Here is a 13,226-nt window from a genome sequence, read left to right on the forward strand (position 1 = left end):
AACTATCACACCGGAGCTGAATAGGCCCTTTGACGAGGTGTGAACTTGCTGCCACAACTGAGACAAAGGCCTTGGGTGTAGTAAGTTGTTCTGGTCCTCTGGCAGGATAGCAATCTGGACTGTGCCCAGGAACTTAATCTACTTCAGAGGCCTACCCTAAATATTAGCTGACAAGAGGACAGGGTGTCCACCTAGTTAGGCAGGCATCAATCCCAATGAGAGAGTGTTGCCCCCAGAACTGGTTCTAAGTGACCACAGGAGAGGGGTTGCTCATTTCTCTGGCCATACCTCGAGAGTGGGCACAGGAGCTCTGCACGGGGGAATAAAGGTTATGCAATCTCAGGTTTAGGTAGAGAAGGGCACTGTGGGATTGGTTGCAGTAAAGCACACAAGAACTGCTACAAAAGTGGGTACCGTTACCCCTAGAAACTTCTTCCCTATTGGTTAGGAAGGGGCCAGGGGTCACCCCTACCCACAAGCTAGTGCCTGGCATAAATATGGCCCCCATGGGCACCCTCTACTAAACACTACTGATCGGAAGGTAAATATCCTGTAAATACAAACGAACCATCCAGTTTTGCTGGAGTAATTCATCTCTAAGGTGAATAAGGGTTTCACTTTTGAAATGATGTTAAACGACAAATTGTTTGAACTCTGTAAGATTTATGACTGGTTTCACTTCCTGGTTTTTTTGTACCAGAAAAAGGGAAATGAATAAACCAGAGGAATCAGGAAGGGCCATCTGAATAGCTTGTTCTTGTAAGAGAGTCTGAAATTCGAGATGAGATTGGACATTTTGGCAGAAAGTTTAGGGGGCAAGGAAAGACAGTCTGGAAAGGCTTGGAGTAAAGCTCTATAATATAACCTTGGACAGTGTTCAGTACCCATGGATCTGATAAAATAGAACGCCATTTGGTAGAAATAAATGACAATGGCCTCCTATGGAAGGAAGGCCAGAAGAGAAACTTACCTGGTTGATTGTTGTATCTGGCACCTTTGTGTCCACATCCACAAAAGCCTCATCCTCTTTGGGGTAGAATTGAGGCTTGTAGCCTTGGGAGGATGAGTTGAAGAAGTCTCTAAAGCTTTGGTTGTGGTAGGTAAGGTCAGTAAAGCAGGTCCTGCCTCTACCTGCCCCAGTGAAAACAAGCTGGGAGAAACCTTATTTAGTGATTATTGAGCCTTTTATGAAAGAGTGCCCGAATAGTAGACCTTTTGCCTTTATTCCAGGATCCAGGGAGGCGAGGTTCACTAGCCTTGGGTCCAATCCTTTCCTCCTTTCATATATAATGGCACAGTTTGCATTGCCTAGAAGACAGGAGGCTCTCCACACCCACAGGGAAAGGATTTTGGGGTCAGTGGTGGAATTATCAGTTCAGGCAGATTCCACCAAATCAAAAATTTGAGTTAAAGGACTGACAATATCCAATAACTTGTCTTGACAAGTAGACCAGGCCTTGTCAACCCCTTTACGGGGTTTTCCCAAACCTTTAAAAGAATTTAATCATGGAAGGGTCAATGGAGAGTGTCACTGTGATCTTAGAAGGAAGAGAAGGACTTGGACATTCCGATTTTAATTTGGCTCTTGTTTGTTTGTCCAGCAGCAAACATAATCTAGAAGCAACATAGTCACCCCCATGTTCCGCCGGAAACCACTCTGTGGAATTGTGGTAATAAATTAGGATGGCGTTAAACACGGGAACTCCCTCAGAGTCCAATACCTTTCGTCCATGAATGGATCGTGAGTTGGGGAAGCCAATTTGAGTTTCTTGGGGGAAGCAGCGGAAAAGGGATCTACCTCCCCAACACCATGTTTATTATGGTCTGAATCCAAATTGCCCATATTATCATACATATCATTAATCTGTGATATTAAAATAGGAGAGGATTGTATAATAATATGTTTTGATTTAGATTTAGATTTGGTATTATTATTATTGTTCATGGAGTTAACTTTATTTCCCTCCTTAATTAGAGGCCAGGGAGAAAGAACATCTTCTGTCAGGAGTGAGGAAATCTCATCAGTCCGAAGCAAAGCTGTATTTTTTTAATTGGGTTTAAAATTAAACCTTAAAGGGAAACCCATTGCTTTTCGCTTTCTTCTTTCCATTGCAGAATGTGCCAAAATCGTCTTGGACATTAAATTTATCACAGATGTTTCAATATTCTTAGTTGCTTTATCCATTGAGGCTGCCACAGCCTGCTCCTCAGAAGCCTGTATGAAAGCATTTAAAATTGTCTTTAATCCCTTGGCCGTGGCGCTAATTCCGCCACGGCGCTGGAGGGGTTTGGGGGTGAGCGCAGTGCCGCCATGCTTGTGACGGAACCACGCCGTCTCGACCCACGGGCTGCGTGTGCTCATGACAGCGTGGTTCCGTCACGGCCCCGCCCACTCATTAATTTGCCCGCACATGCGGGGAATTAATGTCATGTCGGCGGTGCGGCAGGTGCATGACGGAACCATGCCGTGATGAGCACACGACGCCCGTGGCTCATGACGGCGTGGTTCCCTCATGCGCAGGGATGGGCAAAAAGACAGACATGGTTCCTCAAGGGTTATCAGAGTAACAGTGCACCAAGAGAGAAGAGCTAACCCCTCCTATGGGCTTGGACGAGGCCGCAAAGCACAAGAAAATGAGGGAAAGGATGCGGGAACCAAAGTCAAGACTTTGGGTGGAGAAGAAACTTGTTCCGAGCAGAACTCCGACTGGAGCTCTAGGGAGAGGAAATACGGCCCAAATACCGGCATGCGAAAATTGGAGATAGTCGTGCACGTCTCAGACTGCAAGCAAAATGGCAACCGCAGTCTGAGGCACGCCTTGAAGGAAGAACAGAGCGCAAGGAGGAGAGTTCCCGAGGCAATGCAGCAATGCCCCGACAGGGAATAATAAACACCTAAATTGTAAGCAATAGCAATCAAAGTATATAAAACTAATCCCGATAAATCAAAAGCGATAATATATAAGTAATGAGAAGCAAAATACTTATCTTGACTGTGAGCAGCAGAAAAGAGGGCAGTTCGCAGTCAAGCTAAGTATTATAGGGGTGGCTACATTACTATTGGTTGGTTACTTGTACTATGTTTTTCATCCCAGGCATTGGCTACGTTTCCTGATCTTCATGGGATTTGTAGATTTTTCTGGATATCTTGATTGCTACTGTTTAAATTAGTGCAAAAACAACAGTTGATGGACAGAATGGCGAACAATGTCATACATTCACCCCAGTACAGAGATCTGAGGCCTAAATCCATCGTTTTTCTGCACTCCACGCCACCCCAGTTCAGACCATATGCAAATCAGCCTTGACCCTGTGCCTCATGGGAACAGTCCAGCCCGAACTGCCAAGCCATGTCTTCCCTGGACCGGAATCAAGCATCCTAGGATCGGTTTCTGGCTATCAGCGGTCATCAGCCAGGATAGCGTGACTCCAGAGGTGTGGAGAGCACGGGACTCACGTCTGAGCATCACCGTCCCACTCGGGTTGACAAATGCAAAAACAACAGTTGATGGACAGAATGCAGAACAATGTCATACATTCTCCCCAGTACAGAGATCTGGGCCTAAATCCATCGTTTTTTAGCACTCCACACCACCCCAGTTCAGACATGGCCATATGCAAATCAGCCTTGACCCTGTGCCTCATGGGAACAGTCCAGCCCGAACTGCCAAGCCATGTCTCCCCTGGACCGGAATCAAGCATCCTAGGACCGGTTTCTGGCTATCAGCAGTCATCAGCCAGGATAGCTTGACTCCAGTGGTGTGGAGAGCACGGGACTCATGTCTGAGCATCCTAGTCCCACTCGGGGTGACAAATGCAAAAACAACAGTTGATGGGCAGAATGCAGAACAATGTCATACATTCACCCCAGTACAGAGATCTGGGCCTAAATCCATCGGTTTTTTGCATTCCACACCACCCCAGTTCAAATATGGCTATATGTAAATCAGCCTTGACCCTGTGCCTCATGGGAACAGTCCAACCCGAACTGCCAAGCCATGTCTTCCCTGGACCGGAATCAAGCATCCTAGGACTGGTTTCTGGCTATCAGCCGTCATCAGCCAGGATACCTTGGCTCAAGTGGTGTGGATCTCTGTACTGGGGTGAATGTATGACATTGTTCTGCATTCTGTCCATCAACTGTTGTTTTTGCATTTGTCACCCCGAGTGGGACGGGTATGCTCAGACGTGAGTCCAGTGCTCTCCATGCCGCGGGAATCAAGCTATCCTGGCTGAAAAGGGGTGAAACCCCGAAACCGGCCCTAGGATGCTTGTTTCCAGTCCAGGGAGGACCTGGCTTGGCAGTTCGGGCTGGACTGTTCCCATGAGGCACAGGGTCTAGACTGATTTGCATATGGCTGGGTTCAAACTGGAATGGCATGGTGAGCAAAAAAACAATGGATTTAGGCCCAGATCTCTGTACTAGGGTGAATGTATGACATTGTTCTGCATTCTGTCCATTAACTGTTGTTTTTGTATTTGTCACCCTGAGTGGGACGGGTATGCTCAGACGTGAGTCCTGTGCTCTCCATGCCACTGGAATCAAGATATCCTGGCTGAAGAGGGGTGAAACCCCGAAACCGGTCCTAGGATGCTTGTTTCCAGTCCAGGGAGGACCTGGCTTGGCAGTTCGGGCTGGACTGTTCCCATGAGGCACAGGGTCAAGGCTAATTTGCATATGGCTGGGTTCAAACTGGAATAGCATAGTGAGCAAAAAAATGATGGATTTAGGCCCAGATCTCTGTACTGGGGTGAATGTATGACATTGTTCTGCATTTTATCCATCAACTGTTGTTTTTGCATTTGTCCCCCCGAGTGGGACGGGTATGCTCAGACGTGAGTCCTATGCTCTCCATGCCACTGGAATCAAGCTATCCTGGCTGAAGAGGGGTGAAACCCCGAAACCGGTCCTAGGATACTTGTTTCCATTCCAGTGAGGACCTGGCTTGGCAGTTCGGACTGGACTGTTCCCATGAGGCAAGGGTCAAGACTGATTTGCATATGGCTGGGTTCAAACTGTACTGACATGGTGAGCAAAACAACGATGGATTTAGGCCCAGATCTCTGTACTGGGGTGAATGTATGGCATTGGTCTGCATTCTGTCCATCAACTTTTGTTTTTGCATTTGTCACCCCGAGTGGGACGGGTATGCTCAGACGTGAGTCCCGTGCTCTCCATGCCACTGGAATCAAGCTATCCTGGCTGAAGAGGGGTGAAACCCCGAAACCGGTCCCAGGATGCTTGTTTCCAGTCCAGGGAGGGCCTGGCTTGGCAATTCGGGCTGGACTGTTCCCATGAGGCACAGGGTCAAGACTGATTTGCATACGGCTGGGTTCAAACTGGAATGGCATGGTGAGCAAAGAAACGATGGATTTAGGCCCAGATCTCTGTTCTGGGTTGAATGTATGACATTGTTCTGCATTCTGTCCATCAACTGTTGTTTTTGCATTTGTCACCCCGAGTGAGACGGGTATGCTCATATGTGAGTCCCGTGCTCTCCATGCCATTGGAATCAAGCTATCCTGGCTGAAGAGGGGTGAAACCCCGAAACCGGTCCTAGGATGCTTGTTTCCAGTCCAGGTAGGGCCTGGCTTGGCAGTTCGGGCTGGACTGTTCCCATGAGGCACAGGGTCAAGACTGATTTGCATATGGCTGGGTTCAAACTGGAATGGCATAGTGAGCAAAAAAACGATGGATTTAGGCCCAGATCTTTGTACTAGGGTGAATGTATGACATTGTTCTGCATTCTGTCCATCAACTGTTGTTTTTGCAACTGTTTAAATTAGAGCACATAAGAAAGGCATAATAGGAGCCTCCAGTATTTCAATAAAATAGTAAGTTGTAAATGGAAACTCAGAACGTGCATATAACAGCGAACATTTGCAGCTGTTGTCATCCTGATTCAGGGAGCAAAATCAGTGATAGATATACCATAGCTGCAAATGTGCTCCATATCATGGCTCCTTCGTCTAGTTCTAGCTTTTATGACCACTGCATTCTTGGAATTGTAAGAATCACATCAATGCTGGCATGGCAGTGAGGAACTGGGATTTAAAAACAGTCCTGGAATGTATTTTCAAACGAGCGCCATAGTGTACTGTAAGTGAAGCATGTGAGTCCATGCCCCAGAGGATTTGTGGGGACAAATTATATTTGTCTGTAAGAGAACTGTGGGTGTTCCATCAGGATTGTTTTCCAGGCAGGATCAATGATGATTCCTAGATTCACCTCTGTGTCTCTGGTCCTCAGTCGATCAAGGTTTTCCATGTGTCTTGTGGCAAAAACAAAAAAAAGGTTTTTGAAGTGGAAGATTATACTGACCACTTTGGGATACCCGATGACTCCAAAAACCAGGGAACTGTTGGTCATGTGCTTATAGACTATAGTGTATCGGATGAGGTCACCCACCCAACACCATGCAGGGTATCTACTAATTTACTGTTGCTGACATCATGATAATAGCTCCTAATGTACTTAATGCACTCACCTAGGGGGCCCACTGAAGCCTCAACCACATGATTGATTGGCACAGTGCGGCCTATGGCCTGCCAGCTGCCCCACAGTGTAGGAACATTCACGTGACATTAGAGGCAACCTTCCGTGAACAAAAAACTCAAAGCATACTCCGCCGAGTCCCTGCTTTTTATTAAAGATTTAGTGGCTACTCGCCTGTGTCAGTGCGTTTGAAAGCGATGCTGTTTTAATCGGTCATCGGTGATTGCAACTTAATCACTTACAGATAATGAACAAACAAGACAGTAGCATTTATGCAGAATTCAGGCCCTGCATTTCCCATCTCGTCACAAGTGTTGAGGTGGATATGAAAATGTAGATGTGGGCGTAAAAGATAGTTCGAGGTTAGTCGTCCATCTTGTGAAATGTGGTGACGTCAAATAATTACTGCGTTAGCGTTTATTATGTAGGCTTAACGATTTGGCCAACGACAGAAATTAGGTCAATGTGAGTTATAGACAATTCTGAAGCCAATTATAATGTTGAATTTTGATGAGCATGCAACTTTAAATCATTAGCACTAAACGAACAGTGTCCTGTAAATTTGTATAAACATTAAAAACGAATTTATCAAACGTGGTCTAAAACCTAAAATAGAGCGCACTAAAAATAAAATAACATTTAGCTAGTGTAATATTTTGCTGCAAAAAATATTTGGACGTGCCCTCCCTAGAAGCACCTATTCATTCTGGATGATAGAAAGGCTGACATTATGCTCTGATCTTTTTTTAGCGACATGCGACATACTGATATTGCAAATACGACTTCATACACAAAAGAGTTACTTACCTAGTACCACCACTAACAAATAATTCATTAATGAAATCCCAAGAGAGCTTCCAGATTATCATCACAAAAGAGCTATAAAGCCCTAAGACTTGGAGAGCAGTCTGTGAGGTGACATAGTGTGGTTCTATGCAGTGAAGTGCAACGTCACACATTTAAGGGAAATAGCCTTCATCCTGGGGTTTCCTGTGGTTGTCAATGTTACCCATTTGAAGATTTGTGGCCAAATTTAATAATTGCAGTGGCTCCATATATTGCTTGAAATGCAATGTGTAATGACAGCCATTCTCAACCAGGATTGTGTCTATGTGGCAGAAACCGTGTGGGGTGGGATAATACCACACATGATGTTCTGCCATTACAACTTAACTATAATGTGCAGCATCCTCCCCAGCCCGGGAGCAGGTAACTGACCACACATGGAGTTCTAGTTTGCACGTCTTTATTCTTCAGTATGTAATCGTTAACTGAACGCATTGCATCACAAACTTTATTGACCACATTCCTTTTGAGGGAGGCAAGATGGCCGCTAGTGGGGTGTAGTGGATAGTCGCATATACTCCCTCTCCCGACTTGCAGGACGTGGATGCTGCCCTGAGACGATGACGGCGTTGGCTATGCGGCTGATTGTTTGGATAGCTGGAACACAGCGCGGAGAGTCAAATACTACAGAAACGAGACTTAAAAAAAGAACTTTGACAGTGTTTGAGACAGTGATTAAAACTGCACGAAACCACTGGAAAGTGATCCGTAACAGCCTGATTGGTATGTCACAACGAGGAAAGAATGATAAGCCGGATAAAGAAAAAGAGAAAACACAGCCTGCAGCGGTTACCGTGAATAAGCCGCTAGGTACCGGTACGATCCCCAAAGTCCCCCTTCCAAGTAAGCGCGGGACCCCAGCACCAACTATGACTCAAAGATCTCAACAAAGAAAAGCAGAGAAAGAGAGGAAAACAGAACCTAAATCGACCACTATCCGAAACGAGGTACCGCTTACAGAATCTGGGCAAAATAAAGACACACCCGCACGAAGCAACAGGTCAGCGGCTACAAACGACTCCAAGGAATCAACTTTCAGACAGCCTACCTTACCGGAGTCCTTTAGTGTGAGGCCCACAGCAAACGTAGCAGCCAAGTCGCCAGCATAGCAATCCCTGGCAGGGAACTCCAAGGTAGACGCCGACGGGGACGTGAGAGCAATGGGAGCCGTCCTCGAGGACGTAAGCGTCCTGGTTGCTAAGCAACAAACAAACCCAGCTATGGACAGCACGCCTTCGGCGGGAGCATCAGAGACAGGAGAGCTGGAAGAGGTGAGCGGTAACCTGAATAAGCGGGAGAGCCAGGGGCCTGAATCAGAGGCAATCAGTACAGCAGAGGGGGTAAGAAACGCTAATAACGCCCAGATGCTGGCTGCACTTTTGCAGGTCGAGGAGGAAATGGCTAGTAGTATGAATCAGCTTAAGTGTGCTAAATGGGGGAGCCTGGCAAGCATCGAATCTCAGAGAGAACGGGAAGGCGATACATTTTTTTCTGTCAATGAAGGGTCAGACACTACCTCTAGTGAAGAGGATGGCAATATTTCAACAGAAATTAGCTCAGACACAGAGGAGAGTGATGACAGAAATACAAAGAAAAGGAGGAAACCGACCGCAAGGCGAGGGGGCTCCCCAGATAAGACTAACAAAAAACTCCTATGGGACTATTCTGCAACCTCATGCGTCTACCAGGAGGCTCTACAAGGGGAAGGTGGAGCAACAGGAGGAGGGGAAGCTGGAGCCTCTCAACATGCTACGATGGACATGATGTTTAACACATTAAAACAAATGCAGGCTGAAGCAATAACAGAGAGCCGAAGAGCCAGACATGACACTAAGAAAATCCAAGCCTCAATAAGGAAAATGAACAAAAGATACGAGGAGGTTGAAGAGAGAGTCGTCCATGTAGAGGAACGGACGGGCAGGATTGAGGATGAGATTACAGACTGGCAGTCATTCAAATTGGAACAGACTAAAATAGCAGAAGATCTGCAGTGGAAAATTGAAGACTTTGAGAACCGCCAGAGACGGAACAACGTGAGACTCCTTGGACTAGAGCAGAGGTCTTCAATCTGTGGGGCGCGACCCCCAGGGGGGTCGTGGAGTCCTTTGAAGGGGGTCGCAGATTCTGTCCCTGGCTTGGGCTGATGAGGGTGCTCATGGCGAGGCCTAATTCACACCGAGGTGTGAAAAACATCGAAGCCTCATTAACAAGTAAAAGACTTGTCAAGTACTCGGGTGTGTCTGTGTGTGTCCCTGAAGCCGTTTTGAGCTGGGGGAAGTCGGGGAGGGGGGCTGGGGGAGCAGGCTGTAGTGTAGCCTGCCCTTTGAGGTCAAAGGATATTGCGGCGCCTGGAGCTGTGGGTCCCGTGACACATCCCCCGCCACCAGCAGGGAGGCACAGAGATGCCCTCCCATGATTGGGAAAGAAGGAAAAACACGCAGAGAGATACTGACCCCCCCCATCCCCCATGAGAAAGGCACAGAAAAGGTGGGTGAATGAATGATGGGTGGATGGATGGATGTAAGGATGAAGGATGGATGGATGTGTGAAAAGGTGGGTGGATGAATGAAGAATAGGTGGATGAAAGGGTGGATGGATGAAAGGGTGGATGGATGAAAGGATGGATGGATGAAAGGGTGGATGGAAGGAAGGATGAAAGGGTAGCTGGATGAAGGATGTATGGATGGATAAAAGGTTGCATGGATGAATGATGGATGGATGGATGTGTGAAAAGATGGGTGGATGAATGATGGGTGAATGGATGGTTGAAAGGGTGGATGGATGAACGATGGATGTATGGATGGATGAATGATGCATGGATGGATGTGTGAAAAGGTGGGGGGATGAATGATGGGAGGATGGATGAAAGGGTGGGTGGGTGGGTGGATAGATGAAAGGGTGGATGGATGATGGATCTATGTATGGGTGGGAGGATGAATGGGTGGATGGATGTATGTATGGATAAAAGGTTGCATGGATGAATGATGGATGGATGTGTGAAAAGGTGGGTGGATGAATGATGGGTGGATGGATGGAAGGGTGGATGGGTAAAGGATGGATGTATGGATGGAAGGATGAAAGGGTGGATGGATGAAGGATGGATGTATGGATGTAAGGATGAAAGGGTGGACGGATGAAGGATGGATGGATGGATGGATGAAAGGGTGGATGGATGGAAGGATGAAAGGGTGGACGGATGAAGGATGGATGGATGTATGGATGGATAAAAGGTTGCATGGATGAATGATGCATGGATGGATGTGTGAAAAGGTGGGGGGATGAATGATGGGTGGATGGATGGATGAAAGGGTGGGTGGATGAAGAATGGATGTATGGATGGATAAAAGATTGCATGGATGAATGATACATGGATGGATGTGTGAAAAGGTGGGGGGATAAATGATGGGTGGATGGATGAATGAAAGGGTGGGTGGATGGATGAAAGGGTGGATGGATGATGGATAGATGTATGAATGGGAGGATGAAAGGGTGGATGGATGTATGGATGGATAAAAGGTTGCATGGATGGATGGATGGATGTGTGAAAAGGTGGGTGGATGAATGAATGATGGGTGGATGGATGGAAGGGTGGATGGGTAAAGGATGGATGTATGGATGGAAGGATGAAAGGGTGGATGGATGAAGGATGGATGTATGGATGTAAGGATGAAAGGGTGGACGGATGAAGGATGGATGGATGGATGAAAGGGTGGATGGATGGAAGGATGAAAGGGTGGACGGATGAAGGATGGATGGATGTATGGATGGATAAAAAGTTGCATGGATGAATGATGCATGGATGGGTGTGTGAAAAGGTGGGGGGATGAATGATGGGTGGATGGATGGATGAAAGGGTGGGTGGATGAAGAATGGATGTATGGATGGATAAAAGATTGCATGGATGAATGATACATGGATGGATGTGTGAAAAGGTGGGGGGATAAATGATGGGTGGATGGATGGATGAAAGGGTGGGTGGATGGATGAAAGGGTGGATGGATGATGGATAGATGTATGAATGGGAGGATGAAAGGGTGGATGGATGTATGGATGGATAAAAGGTTGCATGCATGGATGGATGGATGTTTGAAAAGGTGGGTGGATGGGTGGATGGATGGAAGGGTTGATGGGTAAAGGATGGATGTGTGGATGGAAAGATGAAAGGGTGGATGGATGATGGATGGATGGAAGGATGAAAGGATGGATGGATGAGTGAAAGTGTGGGTGGATGAATGACGGATGGATGTGATGAGGTCTAACAGGCGCATTTATGGTTGTCAAAAGATGATGATGAGGAGTACCAGTTTCTAGAAACTTTTGTCAGAAGGGGGTCCTTACCCCTAAAAAGGTTTTACAAGGGGGTCTCGGCATCAAAAAGTTTGAAGACCTCTGGACTAGAGGAAGGAGTGGAGGGGCAGGACCCAAGAGTATTCATTATTAAGCTACTGAAAGAGGCTTTTCCAGAAGTCCAATGGCAATGGGAGTTAGAAGTCCAACGGGCTCACAGGTTTCCACTGTCAAATAAAAAGAAGAAGGATGGTAGACAGGATAATTTGCCTAGGGCCATGCTAGTTTTTTTGGGAACTATTTGGCAAGACAGGAATTAATTGAAAAAGCCAGACCAGATGCTAAAAAAACAGCCCTGGGAGTAACCTTCTTCGCCCGACCCGACTTCTGCCACGTTACTGTGGAAAGACGGTGGCGGCTCAGACAAATGATAGCACCTTTCCAGCAACAAGGGGCAGAGGCTTATTTGATGTTTCCTGCAAAGCTGAAGATTATCACAGGCGGTCGTACTAGGATGTTTTTCTCTGAAATAAAGGCAGGAGAATACTTAACAGAACTAACTGAGATGAACAAGGGAAGAGGAAACAGATAATTGTTTAGATTGATAGATGTACATTAACGGTAGGATAGAGATGTAGCACAGGGGTCAGGGCAGCAGAATAGGAGGGAGGGGAGAAAAGATGGAACAAGAGGAGGGAGAGGGATGCGACTTTACACCACACAGCAGTCACATATAGGTCATGTGTGACCTATTTGCCTGTGGAAGGGTGGGTGGGGGTCTCGGGGGAGGGGGGTGCTGCTGCGGGGGGGGGGTACAGAGGGGAGGGGGGAAAGGGGGAGGCTGGAACTGGGGGAAAAATAGCACAAAAAGACAAAAAGAAAAACAATAGAGAGAAAGATATATCATTAAGTGTCTTCAAGGGTAGAATGGAAACACTAGGATGCTCAAGATGGGAAAACCTAGAAAAACTTAAATGGCATTAAGAATTATTTCCATAAATGTATGTGGCTTGAATAATGGAGATAAAAGACAGAAAGTCGCTGCCATGCTAAGAATGCTCAGATTAGAGATAATGTGCCTGCAGGAGACACACATTGCAGGAAAGGAAAAATTCTTGATGGAACAAATGGGGTTTAATATCCTCGCCCATACAAAACAAGAAACTAGAACAAGAGGGGTTGCCATATTAGCTAAAAAAGGGACAGTTAAACTCAAAAAGAAAAAGCAGGATCAAGAGGGAAGATGGGTAATTGTGGAGGTGGAAACACATGCTGGATGTTATACAATTGTATCAGTTTATGCCTCTAATGATGATGAACCAGGGATTTTTGAATTTCTGGATACAGAACTTGCATTATGGACTGAACCTATCATATGTTGTGGAGATTTTAACATTAATGGCTTGGATGGGGCGAGTATGTTGAACAGAGGAGGATATGGCGGAAGAAAGAAAAAAACATTTAAGGCTATACACAACATGGCGCTACACAATGCCCTAGTGGATGTATGGGCAGAAAAGAATCCAATAGGGACAGGGAGTACGTTTTACTCAGCTCCCCACAAGATGGTAGCTAGACTAGACTACTTTTTTATATC

Source organism: Lissotriton vulgaris, chromosome 2_1 (genome assembly GCF_964263255.1).
Source record: "Lissotriton vulgaris chromosome 2_1, aLisVul1.2, whole genome shotgun sequence".
Taxonomy (NCBI): domain Eukaryota; kingdom Metazoa; phylum Chordata; class Amphibia; order Caudata; family Salamandridae; genus Lissotriton; species Lissotriton vulgaris.